The following is a 14,760-nucleotide window of genomic DNA, read 5'->3' on the forward strand; positions in this document are numbered from 1 at the left end:
CTTCACTCAGCCCAACTTCCAAAGTGACCACTGCAGCTGAGGGTTTGGTCAAGTAGGGTCAGCAACATTGCAGGCAGAACTGTAAATTTCTTGTTAGAGATGCCCCCTGCATTTACCTGGCCAGCTCTCCTCCCAGGCCAGCCAAGTAATGAAAGCCAACAGAGTGCCCTCCCCTAGGTGGTTCACACCTCCCTTAGGATATACCCCATGTGAAGAGATAGATAGGTCTGGGCCTCTGAATTTACAAGGCCTAAAGCCCACCAGATTATTATCAAGCCCCTTCTATCAGGTTCTATTTGCCTCTCAATCACAAAAATTAATTGTAGCTTAGACACCACCTTTCCTAGCTCCTCTAATAATGACTCTGTCCTTTGTTCTAGGCCCTGTCTAGTGCACTTGGGCCTCATTCCTTTGTAATCATAACCTCTACTCTACCACCAATGGCTCTACTCCCAACCTGTGTGTACTGATGGTCCTCTTCCCCACTTAATGCTGTACAATTGTTCAAACCTGGTAAATGCCACTCTTAGGATCATTGGTTACTATCCTCACTCTGTCTTTTATGACCTTGTCTAAATATGATCAGAGTCGGCAAACTTGGAAGGCTTCCATAGCCTTGGCAACTCATGATGACAGCCTAGGATGGTTACTGGCGCCATAAACTAGAGTATCAATTTGTTGGGTCAACAACAGGAGCCACTGTGCACTTGCTCCTCATGTGGGATCTCTGTCCTTAATGTGCTGTACATTGTGATTTAAAGCTATAACTAGTACTCAAACAGTATGTTTCACTTTCTGTTTCCATGTGGGTGCAAACTGTTGAATTCTTTACTTCATATATACTAAATTGATCTTCTGTATATAAAGAGAATTGAAAATGAATCTTGATGCAAATGAAAGGGGAGAAGGAACGGGAGAGGGGAGGGTTGCGGTTGGGAGGGAAGTTATGAGAGGGGGAAGCCATTGTAATCCATAAGCTGTACACAGGAAATTTATATTCATTAAATAAATGTTAAAAAAAGAAAAAAAAATAAAGTCCATCGATAATATCCAGAAACCACAAACACAGAGGCTTTCACAATATTTCAGATTGAGTTAGCCAAAACACAACCATATATTTCTGGTTTCATCTAGTCATATCCAGTAAACTGCTGTGGAATTCTTACGAAATGGACCGAGAAAATCACAGTAAAATTGGTTTGGCAGAAAAACAAAGTCTTTTCGTTAGGCAAGTGCATAAAATTTCATCGATACAAACAGAAATATCATGTTTTTTTTTCGCAGTTCCTCTAGATTTCTCCCTAAAAAATACGAATGTGTAGAGCTGATGTCCCCATGATGAACCAAATAGTGTTTCTAAGTTAGAAATTTAAATGTTCCCTGATAAAAATATTCAAAACAATAAAGTCCATCGAAAATATCCAGAAAACACAAACACAGAGGCATTCACAATATTTCGGATCGAGTTAGCCAAAACACAAGCGGATATTTCTGGTTTTATCCAGTCATATCCGGACAAAGATGTATGGAATTCGTATGCAATGGACCAAAAAAATCACAATAGAAATTGTTTTGGAGAAAAGCAAAGTCTTTTCGTTAGGCAAGTGCATAAAATGTCATCGATACAAACAGAAATATCATGTTCGTTTGCTGCAGTTCCTCTAGCTTTCTCCCTAGAAAATACGAATGTGTAGAACTGGTGTCTCCATGTGGAACTAATTAGTGATTCCAAGCACAAAATAAAATGTTCCCCGATAAAAAGCATTCAAAACAATAAAGTCAGTAGATAATATCCAGAAAACACAGACACAGAGGCTTTAGCAATATCTGGGATTGATTTAACCAAAAGAGAATCAGATATTTCCGGTTTCATCCAGTCATATGCGGAAAAACAGGTGTGGAATTCATATGCAAAGGACCATGAAAAATCACAGTAAAAATGGTTTTGGAGAAAAGCAAAGTCTTTTCATTAGGCAAGTGCATAAAATGTCATCTATACAAACAGAAATATCATGTTTGTTTGCCACAGTTCCTCTAGCTTTCTCCCTAGAAAATATGAATGTGTAGAGCTGGTGTTCCTATGATGAACCAATTAGTGTTTCAATGGTACAAAATTATATGTTCCCTGATAAAAACATTCAAAACACTAAAGTCCATGGTAATATCAGGAATACACAAACCCAGAGGCTGTAGCAATATCTGGGATTGAGTTAGCCAAAACACAACCGGATATTTCTGGTTTCATCCAGTCATATCCGGACAACGTGGTATGGAATTCCTCCTCAATGCACCGAGAAAATCACAGTAAAAATGGTTTTGGAGAAAAGCAATGCCATTTGGTTAGGCAACTGCATAAAATGTCATCTATACAAACAGAAATATCATTTTTGTTTGCCTCCGTTCCTCTAGCTTTCTCCCTAGAAAATGCAAATGTGTAGAGCTGGTGCCTCCATGTGGAACCAATTAGTGTTTCCAAGCACAAAATTAAATGTTCCCTGATAAAAAACATTCAAAAAAATAAAGTCTCGGTAATATCAGGAATACACAAACACAGGGGCTGTAGCAATATCTGGGATTGAGTTAGCCAAAACAAAACCGGATATTTCCGGTTTCATCCCATCATATCCAGTAAACTGCTTTGGAATTCGTATGCAATGGGCCAAGATATTCACAGTAAAAATGGTTTTGGAGAATAGCAAAGTCTTTTCGTTAGGCAAGTGCATAAAATGTCATCGATACAAACAGAAATATCATTTGTTTGCCGCAGTTCCTCTAGCAGTCTCCCTAGAAAATACGAATGTGTTAAGCTGGTGTCTCCATGTGGAACCAATTAGTGTTTCCAAGAACATAATTAAATGTTCCCAGATAAACAAAAGTCAAAGCAATGAAGTCCGTGGATAATATCAGGAATACACAAACACAGAGGCGGTAGCAATATCTGGGATTGAGTTAGCCAAAACAGATCCGGATATTTCCGGTTTCATCCAGTCATATCCGGACAAACGGTGTGGAATTCGTATGCAATGGCCCGAGAAAATCACAGTAAAAATGGTTTGGCAGAAAAGCAAAGTCTGTTGGTTAGGCAAGTGCATAAAATGTCATCGATACAAACAAAAATATCATGTTTGTTTGCCGCCGTTCCTCTATATTTCTCCCTAGAAAATACGAATGTGTAGAGCTGATGTCCCCATGATGAACCAATTAGTGTTTCTAAGATAGAAATTTAAATGTTCCCTGATAAAAACATTCAAAACAATAAAGTCCATTGAAAATATCCAGAAAACACAAACACAGAGGATTTCACAATATTTCGCACTGAGTAAGCCAAAACACAATCGGATATTTCTGGTTTCATCCAGTCCTATCCGGACAAAGATCTGTGGAATTCGTATGCAATGGACCGAGAAAATCACAGTAGAAATTGTTTTGGAGAAAAGCAAAGTCTTTTCGTTAGGCAAGTGCATAAAATGTCATCAATACAAACAGAAATATCATGTTTGTTTGCCGCAGTTCCTCTAGCCTTCTTCCTAGAAAATACGAATGTGTAGAGCTGGTATCCCCATGATGAACCAATTACTGTATCCAAACTCAAAATAAACTGTTCTGCGATAAAAAAACATTCAAAACAATGAAGTCCGTTGATAATATCCAGTAAACACAAACACAGAGGCTGTAGCAATATTTGGGATTGAGTTAGCCAAAACAAAACCAGATATTTCCGGTTTCATCCAGTCATATCCGGACAAATTGGTGTGGAATTCGTAGGCAATGGACCAAAAAAATCACAGTAAAAAGGGAATTGGAGAAAAGCAACGTCTTTTCGTTAGGCAAGTGCATAAAATGTCATCTATACAAACAGAAGTATGATGTTTGTTTGCCACAGTTCCTCTAGCTTTCTCCCTAGAAATTGAATGTGTAGAGCTGGTGTCTCCATGTGGAACCAATTAGTGTTTCAACGGTACAAAATGAAATGTTCCCTGATAAAAACATTCAAAACAATAAAGTCCGTGGATAATATCAGGAATACACAAACCCAGAGGCTGCAGCAATATCTGGGATTGAGTTAGCCAAAATAATACCAGATATTTCGGTATCATCCAGTCATATCCGGAAAAACTCGTGTGTAATTCGTATGCAATGGAATGAGAAAATCTCAGTAAAAATGGTTTTGGAGAATACCAAAGTCTTTTCGTTAGGCAAGTGCATAAAATGTCATCTATACAAACAGAAATATCATGTTTGTTTGCCGCAGTTCCTCTAGCTTTCTCCCTAGAAAATACGAATGTGTAGAGCTGGTGTCTCCATGTGGAACCAATTAGTGATTCCAAGAACAAAATTAAATTTTCCCTGATAAAAACATTCAAAACAATAAAGTCCATTGATAATATCAGGAAAACACAAACACAGAGGCTGTAGCAATATCTGGGATTGTGTTAGCCAAAACAAAACTGGATATTTCCGGTTTCATCCAGTCATATCCGCACAAGCTGGTGTGGAATTCGTATGCAATGGAATGAGAAAATGTCAGTAAAAATGGGTTTGGAGAAAAGCAAAGTCTTTTCGTTAGGCAAGTGCAAAAAAATGTCATCTATACAAACAGAAATATCAAGTTTGTTTGCCGCAGTTCCTCTAGCTTTCTCTGTAGAAAATACAATTTGTAGAGCTGGTGTCTCCATGTGGAACCAATTACTGTATCCAAGCTCAAAATTAAATGTTCCCCAATAAAAAACATTCAAAAACATAAAGTCCGTTGATGATATCCAGAAAACACAAACACATAGACTGTAGCAATATTTGGGATTGATTTAGCCAAAATAATACCGGATATTTCCGGTTTCATCCCGTCATATCCAGTAAAGTGGTGTGCAATTCGTATGCAATGCACCGAGATATTCACAGTTAAAATGGCTTTGGAGAACACCAATGTCTTTTCATTAGGCAAGTGCATAAAATGTCATCTATAGAAACAGAAATATCATGTTTGTTTGCCGCAGTTCCTCTAGCTTTCTCCCTAGAAAATACGAATGTATAGAGCTGGTGTCCCCATGATGAACCAATTAGTGTTTCAACGGTACAAAATTAAATGTTCCCTGATAAAAAACACTCAAAACAATAAGGTCCATGGATAATATCAGGAATACACAAACACAGTGGCTGTAGCAATATCTGGGATTGAGTTAGCCAAAACAAAACCGGATATTTCCGGCTTCATCCCGTCATATCCAGTAAAGTGGTGTGCAATTCGTATGCAATGCACTGAGATATTCACAGTAAAAATTGCTTTGGAGAAAACCAATGTCTTTTCATTAGGCAACTGCATAAAATCTCATCTAAAAAACATTCAAAAACATAAAGTCCATTGATAATATCCAGAAAACACAAACACAGAGGCTTTCACAATATTTCGGATTGAGTTAGCCAAAACAACAACCGATATTTCTGTTTTCATCCAGTCATATTCGGACAAACTGGAGTGGAATTCGTATGCAATGGACCGAGAAAATCACAGTAAAAATGGTTTTGGAGAGTACCAAAGTCTTTTTGTTAGGCAAGTGCATAAAATGTCATCTACACAAACAGAAATATCATGTTTGTTTGCCGCAGTTCCTCTAGCAATCTCACTAGAAAATACGAATGTGTAGAGCTGGTGTCCCCATGATGAACCAATTAGTGTTTCTACGGTACAAAATTAAATGTTCCCTGATAAAAACATTCAAAACAGGAAAGTCCATCGATAAGATCTCGAAAACACAAACACAGAGGCTTTCACAATATTTCGGATATCGTTAGCCAAAACACAACCGGATATTTCTGGTTTCATCCAGTCATATCCGGACAAACTGGTGTGTAATTCATATGCAATGGACTGAGAAAACCAAGTAAAAATGGTTTTGGAGAAAAGCAGTCTTTTGGTTAGGCAACTGCATCAAATGTCATATATACAAACAGAAATATCATGTTTGTTTGTCGCAGTTCCTCTGGCTTTCTCCCTAGAATGTACGAATGTGTAGAGCTGGTGTCTCCATGTGGAACCAATTAGTGTTTCAACGGTACAAAATTAAATGTTCCCTGATAAAAAAACATTCAAAACAATAAAGTCCGTGTATAATATCAGGAATACACAAACACAGAGGCTGTAGCAATATCTGGGATTGAGTTAGCCAAAATAAAACCGGATATTTCCGGTTTCATCCCATCATTTCCGGACAAACTGCTGTGGAATTCGTATGCAATGGATCGAGAAAATCACAGTAAAAATGGTTTTGGAGAATACCAAAGTCTTTTTGTTAGGGAAGTGCATAAAATGTCATCTATACAAACAGAAATATCAAGTTTGTTTGCCGCAGTTCCTCTAGCTTTCTCCCTAGAAAATGGGAATGGGTAGAGCTGGTGTCCCCATGATGAACCAATTAGTGATTCTATGTTACAAAATTAAATATTCCCTGAGAAAAACATTCAAAACAAAAAAATCCATTCATAATATCGTGAATACACACACACAGAATCTTTCACAATGTTTCGCAGTGTGTTAGCCAAAACACAACCGGATATTTCTGGTTGCATCCAGTCATATCCGGACAACGTGGTATGGAATTCCTATGCAATGAACCAAGAAAATCACAGTAAAAATGGTTTTGGAGAAAAGCAATGTCTTTTGGTTAGGCAACTGCATAAAATGTCATCTATACAAACAGAAATATCATGTTTGTTTGTCGCAGTTCCTCTAGCTTTCTCCCTAGAAAATACAAATGTGTAGAGCTGATGCCTCCATGTGGAACCAATTAGTGTTTCCAAGCACAAAATTAAATGTTCCCTGATAAAAAACATTCAAAAAAATAAAGTCTCGGTAATATCAGGAATACAGAAACACAGGGGCTGTAGCAATATCTGGGATTGAGTTAGCCAAAACAAAACCGGATATTTCCGGTTTCATCCCGTCATATCCAGTAAACTGCTTTGGAATTCGTATGCAATGGACCAAGATATTCACAGTAAAAATGGTTTTGGAAAATAGCAAAGTCTTTTCGTTAGGCAAGTGCATAAAATGTCATCTATACAAACAGAAATATCATGTTTGTTTGCCGCAGTTCCTCTAGCAGTCTCCCTAGAACATACGAATGTGTTCAGCTGGTGTCTCCATGTGGAACCAATTAGTGTTTCCAAGCACAAAATTAAATGTTCCCTGATAAAAAACATTCAAAAAAATAAAGTCTCGGTAATATCAGGAATACAGAAACACAGGGGCTGTAGCAATATCTGGGATTGAGTTAGCCAAAACAGATCCGGATATTTCCGGTTTCATCCAGTCATATCCGGACAAACGGTGTGGAATTCGTATGCAATGGACCGAGAAAATCACAGTAAAAATGGTTTGGCAGAAAAGCAAAGTCTTTTCGTTAGGCAAGTGCATAAAATGTCATTGATACAAACAGAAATATCATGTTTGTTTGCCGCAGTTCCTCTAGCTTTCTCCCTAGAAAATAGGAATGTGTAGAGCTGGTGTCCCCATGATGAACCAATTAGTGTTTCTAAGTTAGAAATTTAAATGTTCCCTGATAAAAACATTCAAAACAATAAAGTCCATCGAAAATATCCAGAAAACATAAACACAGAGGCTTTCACAATATTTCGGATCGAGTTAGCCAAAACAGAACTGGATATTTCTGGTTTCATCCAGTCATATCCTGACAAAGATGTGTGGAATTCGTATGCAATGGACCGAGAAAATCACAGTAGAAATTGTTTTGGAGAAAAGCAAAGTCTTTTCTTTAGGCAAGTGAATAAAATGTCATCTATACAAACAGAAATATCATGTTTGTTTGCCGCAGTTCCTCTAGCCTTCTTCTTAGAAAATACGAATATGTAGAGCTCGTGTCCCCATGATGAACCAATTACTGTATCCAAGCTCAAAATTAACTATTCTGTGATAAAAAACATTCAAAACAATGGAGTCCATGGATAATCTCAGGAATACACAAACACAGAGGGTGTAGCAATATCTGGAATTGAGTTAGCCAAAACAAAGTGGATATTTCGGTTTCATCCAGTCATATCCGGACAAACTGGTGTGGAGTTCGTATGCAGTGTATCGAGAAAATCACAGAAAAATGGTTTAGGAGAAAAGCAAAGTCTCTTTGTTAGGCAAGTGCATAAAATGTCATCTATACAAACAGAAATATCATGTTTGTTGACCGCAGTTCCTCTAGCTTTCTCCCTAGAAAATGGGAATGTGTAGAGTTGGTATCCCCATGATGAACCAATTAGTGATTCTATGTTACAAAATTAAATGATCCCTGAGAAAAACGTTCACAACAATAAAATCCATGCATAATATCATAAATACACACACAGAATCTTTCACAATATTTCACAGTGTGTTAGCCAAAACACAACCGGATATTTCAGGTTGCATCCAGTCATATCTGGACAACGTGGTATGGAATTCCTATGCAATGGACCGAGAAAATCACAGTAAAAACGGTTTTGGAGAAAAGCAATGTCTTTTGGTTAGGCAAGTGCATAAAATGTCATCTATACAAACAGAAATATCATGTTTGTTTGCCGCCATTCCTCTAGCTTTCTCCCTAGAAAATACGAATGTGTAGAGCTGGTGTCTACATGTGGAACCAATTACTGTATCCAAGCTCAAAAGAAAATATTCCCCGATAAAAAACATTCGAAACAATAAAGTCCATGGATAATATCAGGAATACGCCAACAAAGAGGCTGTAGCAATATCTGGGATTGAGTTAGCCAAAACAAAACTGGATATTTCCGGTTTCATCCAGTCATATCCGCACAAACTGGTGTGGAATTCGTATGCAATGGAATGAGAAAATCTCAGTAAAAATGGGTTTGGAGAAAAGCAAAGTCTTTTCGTTAGGCAAGTCCATAAAATGTCATCGATACAAACAGAAATATGTTTGTTTGCCGCATTTCCTTTAGCTTTTCTGTAGATAATTCGAATGTGTAGAGCTGGTGTCTCCATGTGGAACCAATTACTGTATCCAAGCTCAAAATAAAATGTTCCCCGATAAAAAATATTCAAAAACATAAATCCGTTGATGATATCCAGAAAACACAAATACATAGACTGTAGCAATATTTGGGATTGAGTTAGCCAAAATAATACCGGATATTTCCGGTTTCATCCCGTCATATCCAGTAAAGTGGTGTGCAATTCGTATGCAATGCACCGAGATATTCACGTTAAAATGGCTTTGGAGAAAACCAATGTCTTTTCATTAGGCAACTGCATAAAATGTCATCTATAGAAACAGAAATATCATGTTTGTTTGCCGCAGTTCCTCTAGCTTTCTCCCTAGAAAATACGAATGTGTAGAGCTGGTGTCCCCATGATGAACCAAATAGTGTTACAACGGTACAAAATTAAATGTTCCCTGATAAAAAACATTTAAAACAATAAAGTCCGTGGATAATATCAGGAATACACAAACACAGTGGCTGTAGCAATATCTGGGATTGAGTTAGCCAAAACAAAACCGGATATTTCCGGCTTCATCCCGTCATATCCAGTAAAGTGGTGTGCAATTCGTATGCAATGCACTGAGATATTCACAGTAAAAATTGCTTTGGAGAAAACCAATGTCTTTTCATTAGGCAACTGCATAAAATCTCATATATACAAACAGAAATATGATGTTTGTTTGCCGCAGTTCCTCTAGTTTTCTACCTAGAAAATACGAATACGTAGAGGCGGTGTCTACATGTGGAACCAATTACTGTATGCAAGCTCAAAATAAAATGTTCCCCGATAAAAAACATTCAAAAAACTAAAGTCCGTTGATAATATCCAGAAAACACAAATACAGAGGCTTTCACAATATTTCGGATTGAGTTAGCCAAAACAACAACCGATATTTCTGCTTTCATCCAGTCATATTCGGACAAACTGGAGTGGAATTCGTATGCAATGGACCGAGAAAATCACAGTAAAAATGGTTTTGGAGAGTACCAAAGTCTTTTTGTTAGGCAAGTGCATAAAATGTTATCTACACAAACAGAAATATCATGTTTGTTTGCCGCAGTTCCTCTAGCAATCTCCCTAGAAAATACGAATGTGTAGAGCTGGTGTCCCCATGATGAAACACTTAGTGTTTCTACGGTACAGAATTAAATGTTCCCTGATAAAAACATTCAAAACAGGAAAGTCCATCGATAATATCCTGAAAACACAAACACAGAGGCTTTCACAATATTTCAGATATCGTTAGCCAAAACACAACCGGATATTTCTGGTTTCATCCAGTCATATCCGGACAAACTGGTGTGTAATTCGTATGCAATGGACTGAGAAAACCAAGTAAAAATGGTTTTGGAGAAAAGCAGTCTTTTGGTTAGGCAACTGCATAAAATGTAATCTATACAAACAGAAATATCTTGTTTGTTTGTCGCAGTTCCTCTGGCTTTCTCCCTAGAAAATACGAATGTGTAGAGCTGGTGTCTCCATGTGGAACCAATTAGTGTATCAACGGTACAAAATTAAATGTTCCCTGATAAAAAAACATTCAAAACAATAAAGTCCGTGGTTAATATCTGGAATACACAAACACAGAGGCTGTAGCAATATCTGGGATTGAGTTAGCCAAAACAAAACTGGATATTTCCGGTTTTATCCAGTGATATTCACAGAAACTGTTGTGGAATTCGTAGACAATAGACCGAGAAGCTCACAGTAAAAGTGGCTTTGGAGTAATCCAATATCTCTTCATTAGGCAGCAGCATAAAATGTCATCTATAGAAACAGAAATATCATGTTTGTTCGCCACAGTTCCTCTAGCCTTCTACCTAGAAAATACGAATACGTAGAGCTGGTGTCTCCATGTGGAACGAATTTCTGTATCCAAGCTCAAAATAAAATATTCCCCGATAAAAAACATTGAAAACAATAAGTCCATCGATAATATCCAGAAAACACAAACACAGAGGATTTTACAATATTTCGGATTGAGTTAGCCAAAACAAAACCGGTAATTTCCGGTTTCATCCTGTCATATCCGGTAAACTGATGTGGAATTCGCATGCAATGGACCGAGAAAATCACAGTACAAATGATTTTGGAGAAAAGCAAAGTTCTTTCGTTAGGCAAGTGCATAAAATGTCATCTATACAACGAGAAATATCATGTTTGTTTGCCGCAGTTCCTCTAGCTTTATCCCAAGAAAATACGGATGTATAGAGCTGGTTTCTCCATGTGGAACCAATTAGTGTTTCCAAGCACAAAATTACATGTTCCCTGATAAAAAACATTGAAAACAATAAACTCGATGGTTAGTATCAGGAATACACATACACATAGGCTGTAGCAATATCGGGGATTGAGTTAGCCAAAACAAAACCGGATATTTCCGGTTTCATCCAGTCATATCCGGACAAACTGCTGTGGAATTCGTATGCAATGGATCGAGACAATCACAGTAAAAATGGTTTTGGAGAATACCAAAGTCTTTTCGTTAGGGAAGTGCATAAAATGTCATCTATACAAACAGAAATATCAAGTTTGTTTGCCACAGTTCCTCTAGCTTTCTCCCTAGAAAATACGAATGTGTAGAGCTGGTGTCTCCATGTGGAAACATTTACTGTATCCAAGCTCAAAATAAAATGTTTTCTGATAAAAAACATCCAAAACAATCAAGTCCGTGGATAATCTCAGGAATACACAAACACAGAGGGTGTAGCAATATCTGGAATTGAGTTAGCCAAAACAAAGTGGATATTCCGGTTTCATCCAGTCATATCCGGACAAACGGTGTGGAATTCGTATGCAATGGCCCGAGAAAATCACAGTAAAAATGGTTTGGCAGAAAAGCAAAGTCTGTTGGTTAGGCAAGTGCATAAAATGTCATCAATACAAACAGAAATATCATGTTTGTTTGCCGCCGTTCCTCTATATTTCTCCCTAGAAAATACGAATGTGTAGAGCTGATGTCCCCATGATGAACCAATTAGTGTTTCTAAGATAGAAATTTAAATGTTCCCTGATAAAAACATTCAAAACAATAAAGTCCATTGAAAATATCCAGAAAACACAAACACAGAGGATTTCACAATATTTCGCACTGAGTAAGCCAAAACACAATCGGATATTTCTGGTTTCATCCAGTCCTATCCGGACAAAGATCTGTGGAATTCGTATGCAATGGACCGAGAAAATCACAGTAGAAATTGTTTTGGAGAAAAGCAAAGTCTTTTCGTTAGGCAAGTGCATAAAATGTCATCAATACAAACAGAAATATCATGTTTGTTTGCCGCAGTTCCTCTAGCCTTCTTCCTAGAAAATACGAATGTGTAGAGCTGGTATCCCCATGATGAACCAATTACTGTATCCAAACTCAAAATAAACTGTTCTGCGATAAAAAAACATTCAAAACAATGAAGTCCGTTGATAATATCCAGTAAACACAAACACAGAGGCTGTAGCAATATTTGGGATTGAGTTAGCCAAAACAAAACCAGATATTTCCGGTTTCATCCAGTCATATCCGGACAAACTGGTGTGGAATTCGTAGGCAATGGACCAAAAAAATCACAGTAAAAAGGGAATTGGAGAAAAGCAACGTCTTTTCGTTAGGCAAGTGCATAAAATGTCATCTATACAAACAGAAGTATGATGTTTGTTTGCCACAGTTCCTCTAGCTTTCTCCCTAGAAATTGAATGTGTAGAGCTGGTGTCTCCATGTGGAACCAATTAGTGTTTCAACGGTACAAAATGAAATGTTCCCTGATAAAAACATTCAAAACAATAAAGTCCGTGGATAATATCAGGAATACACAAACCCAGAGGCTGCAGCAATATCTGGGATTGAGTTAGCCAAAATAATACCAGATATTTCGGTATCATCCAGTCATATCCGGAAAAACTCGTGTGTAATTCGTATGCAATGGAATGAGAAAATCTCAGTAAAAATGGTTTTGGAGAATACCAAAGTCTTTTCGTTAGGCAAGTGCATAAAATGTCATCTATACAAACAGAAATATCATGTTTGTTTGCCGCAGTTCCTCTAGCTTTCTCCCTAGAAAATACGAATGTGTAGAGCTGGTGTCTCCATGTGGAACCAATTAGTGATTCCAAGAACAAAATTAAATTTTCCCTGATAAAAACATTCAAAACAATAAAGTCCATTGATAATATCAGGAAAACACAAACACAGAGGCTGTAGCAATATCTGGGATTGTGTTAGCCAAAACAAAACTGGATATTTCCGGTTTCATCCAGTCATATCCGCACAAGCTGGTGTGGAATTCGTATGCAATGGAATGAGAAAATCTCAGTAAAAATGGGTTTGGAGAAAAGCAAAGTCTTTTCGTTAGGCAAGTGCAAAAAAATGTCATCTATACAAACAGAAATATCAAGTTTGTTTGCCGCAGTTCCTCTAGCTTTCTCTGTAGAAAATACAATTTGTAGAGCTGGTGTCTCCATGTGGAACCAATTACTGTATCCAAGCTCAAAATTAAATGTTCCCCAATAAAAAACATTCAAAAACATAAAGTCCGTTGATGATATCCAGAAAACACAAACACATAGATTGTAGCAATATTTGGGATTGATTTAGCCAAAATAATACCGGATATTTCCGGTTTCATCCCGTCATATCCAGTAAAGTGGTGTGCAATTCGTATGCAATGCACCGAGATATTCACAGTTAAAATGGCTTTGGAGAACACCAATGTCTTTTCATTAGGCAAGTGCATAAAATGTCATCTATAGAAACAGAAATATCATGTTTGTTTGCCGCAGTTCCTCTAGCTTTCTCCCTAGAAAATACGAATGTATAGAGCTGGTGTCCCCATGATGAACCAATTAGTGTTTCAACGGTACAAAATTAAATGTTCCCTGATAAAAAACACTCAAAACAATAAGGTCCGTGGATAATATCAGGAATACACAAACACAGTGGCTGTAGCAATATCTGGGATTGAGTTAGCCAAAACAAAACCGGATATTTCCGGCTTCATCCCGTCATATCCAGTAAAGTGGTGTGCAATTCGTATGCAATGCACTGAGATATTCACAGTAAAAATTGCTTTGGAGAAAACCAATGTCTTTTCATTAGGCAACTGCATAAAATCTCATCTATACAAACAGAAATATGATGTTTGTTTGCCACAGTTCCTCTAGTTTTCTACCTAGAAAATATGAATACGTAGAGGCGGTGTCTACATGTGGAACCAATTACTGTATGCAAGCTCAAAATAAAATGTTCCCCGATAAAAAACATTCAAAAAACTAAAGTCCATTGATAATATCCAGAAAACACAAACACAGAGGCTTTCACAATATTTCGGATTGAGTTAGCCAAAACAACAACCGATATTTCTGTTTTCATCCAGTCATATTCGGACAAACTGGAGTGGAATTCGTATGCAATGGACCGAGAAAATCACAGTAAAAATGGTTTTGGAGAGTACCAAAGTCTTTTTGTTAGGCAAGTGCATAAAATGTCATCTACACAAACAGAAATATCATGTTTGTTTGCCGCAGTTCCTCTAGCAATCTCACTAGAAAATACGAATGTGTAGAGCTGGTGTCCCCATGATGAACCAATTAGTGTTTCTACGGTACAAAATTAAATGTTCCCTGATAAAAACATTCAAAACAGGAAAGTCCATCGATAAGATCTCGAAAAAACAAACACAGAGGCTTTCACAATATTTCGGATATCGTTAGCCAAAACACAACCGGATATTTCTGGTTTCATCCAGTCATATCCGGACAAACTGGTGTGTAATTCATATGCA

The sequence above is a fragment of the Lepus europaeus genome, unplaced genomic scaffold (genome assembly GCF_033115175.1).
Source record: "Lepus europaeus isolate LE1 unplaced genomic scaffold, mLepTim1.pri SCAFFOLD_41, whole genome shotgun sequence".
Lineage (NCBI taxonomy): Eukaryota > Metazoa > Chordata > Mammalia > Lagomorpha > Leporidae > Lepus > Lepus europaeus.